Raw genomic sequence first — 3,037 nt, forward strand, 5'->3', positions numbered from 1 at the left:
TCGCATCTATTCCAGGACAGTAACTTATCAACCTTTTCAGGCCGCAACCCCCCAAATAATCATATTTGAACTGGGGACCCCCCACCCTGATAAGCACGTGTAATTGTAGGAGTGGAGGCGTTCAATTTAGTTTGACTCTGTTCCACAGATAAATGACTCTGTGACTCGGTTGACTCTGTTCCAGAAATAAATTGTGAAAATAGAAGATCTACAAACATGTTGCCTCTTTCTTATATAATTTGACAATTTGGTCGATGTCTGGCCAGTTTGTATAGTATTCTTTTATTAGTATTTTGTTGATTACTTATGATGCGGTAATGATCTTTTTAATTTTCTTTCTTTCTTTCTTCTATTAAAAAGGTCTTAAAAGTCCTTAAATGGTCACTTCACTGTCATCTGGGGACCCCCCCCCCCCAAAATCATGTGGGGACCCCCCTGGGGGTCACGAGTCACGACCCACAGTTTGAGAACGACTGTTCTAGGACAACAGTCCTGTCATGGGATGGGATCTCAAGTCTCCTTAGTTGCAGAGTCTGATTTATAATCCACATGGTCTAGACTCAGCCAGACAACTATTCCACAACCTTCGTTCGAATGTATGACGGAACGGAAGCATTTGAACATTGTGGGAGGCAAAACAATCTGGCTCCGGTTGAGATTTATAATCCACATTATACCACATTATTTATCTGAATTGCCAGGCATTAATTAAGCATACTTTTGATATAACTTTAAATAAAATATTACCTGATTGATTTGAATTATTTTAAGTGCTGCGGGGCAACTTAAACTAGAATACATATTTTATAAAAATGCATTTTGTAAATATGCAAAGTAACTAGTAAGTAACTAAGGCTGTTAAATAAATGTAGTGGAGTAAAATTGCTTCTGAGATGTGCAAAAGTACTTCAACAGCACTGTACTACAGTACTTAAGTAAATAATTAAACAAATGCCTCTTGGGGAATACTATGGGTGCCAGTTGAGAAGAATCATACCAGCAAAACACCTTAAACAAGTCTCATCGTTTAGGTTTATGCTCGATATACCTTCATTTGCCTGTTTATTGTTTATACTGGACTTGTATTATACGGAGACGGAGTTATATAAGTTATATAACTCCGTTAGTCCGTTATTATGCATGGATGAGAACGTTAAATGGTCGCATCTCAGCATATATATAAAGGCAGTCTAGGTGAAGTTGTCTCATAACAGTTTATGCGTTGACCAGGTCAACGCGTAAACTGTTATGAGACTGATGACGTCTGGTCTTGACACACAATTAATTTTCATTCGCAGAGTCGGTTGAAAATAAATCCGGAGCCACCAAGCTAGGCTAGCTATAAACTGTATGTTTGTCACAGAGCCGTTTCCCTCAAGTGAAATCCACCCCGGGATTTGTCCCTCTCTGAGGCTGAGCGGAGATCGAGGGACCACACATCTTTTCCTCTTCCTTTTGGGCGCGTTCGAAAATTACGCACCGGAGCACACTCGCCTATTAGTTTGTATTGGCCAGTGCGCTCAGTGCTGTATTTTCGAACGCACCCTTAGTGTGTACACTACAGCAGTGGTGGAAAGGAACTGAGTACATTTACTCAAGTACTGCACTTACTTAAGTACAATTTTGAGGTATTTTTTACTTTACTGGAGTATTGCCAGTTTTCAGTAGCCTACTTTTACTTCTACTTCACTAAATCTCAAATATTGTGCTTTTTTACTCCACTACAATTAGTGGACGCATAGTGAGCTTGTAGATCTGCTATTTTCAAAAGACTTCTTTTATACATTTGAAAACGTGTGAAATGGGACATTCTGCACAATGAGTACTTTCTACTTTTGGTACTTTAAGTACATTTTGATGCCTTTGTACTTTTACTGAAGTCAATTTTGAATTCCGGACTTTTTCTTGTAACAAGAGTATTTCTACATCGCAGTATTGATACTTTTACTTAAGTAAAAAATATGAATACTTTTTCCACCACTGTTCCTTTGTGTGAGTACAGCACACAGCCTACAGTAAGTTAACTGATGAGTAAATTGCACCACAGCTGGGCACGAAACAAGAGGAAGTGGATTCAATTACCCTTCAAAATACAGGCATTCGACTCAAATTTAGTATTACAAGCTTACTAACATTGCGGGACTACACTGACATAAAACATTTTTGGGAATGTTTTATTCCTGAAAACAGACCGTACAACATATTCTGTTTTTTTATTACTCGAAAAACATTGCTGCATGCGTATATTTATGGTTTATTTTGAAGTCCGCCACCAGAAACCTAACTTTCTGGTCGGTGTGCGTCCAGTGTTGCCATGTCGGCTTATTATAAGCGACTTTGGGCTTCTTGTTCTGTAAAGTTGCTCGTACAAATTGGTAGTTGCGGTTAATTTGGCTTGTTTCTAACGTGTACTTGCTCATTTAGGCTTGCTTCCACATTTTGTGATTATTTTTTAAACCAGTGGTTCTCAAATATTTTCATGAAAATGTTTTGTGCCCAGGGAGCATTTGTGTGGTTAGAATGTTAAAAAAGGTATTCCACATTTTATTGCAAGAGTTTTTGAAAATAGCAAATCTACAAGCTCACAACACGTTTCTATCGCGACGCGTTGTGAACTTGAAAACGCATATCGGTTTAAAAAGTGCTCATGTGGCCTAAATTGCTTCTTTTGGGCTTGTTTTCCTAGACCCTGGTTGCTTATTTCTCTCACAAAATATGGCAACGCTGTGTGCGTCTTTCTTCCAAGCCCCCAGAACCGCGGAGAATGGTTGAAGCCTCAGAAGCCTGGTGACTAAATCTGGTATTGCAGGGCTTGTGCATTTGGGACGCTACTGCGCTTACTTCTGTCGTCTGAAATGCTAATGCGCCTGCTCTATTGCCTCCGAAATTGGAGCCAATTCAGGAAGTAGAGGTACTTCTTTGTGCTTCATGCGCTTGTGACCAACTGTCATTGAAATGCATAGGTAGGGGCGGGGCGTTCCGCCCTCTAGATATAGATTAACTAACTCTACGCTTTCTTCATTTCAGCGCACGGCCG

The sequence above is a fragment of the Gymnoscopelus braueri genome (assembly GCF_963280865.1).
Source record: "Gymnoscopelus braueri genome assembly, chromosome: 24".
In the NCBI taxonomy this organism is placed as follows: Eukaryota; Metazoa; Chordata; class Actinopteri; order Myctophiformes; family Myctophidae; genus Gymnoscopelus; species Gymnoscopelus braueri.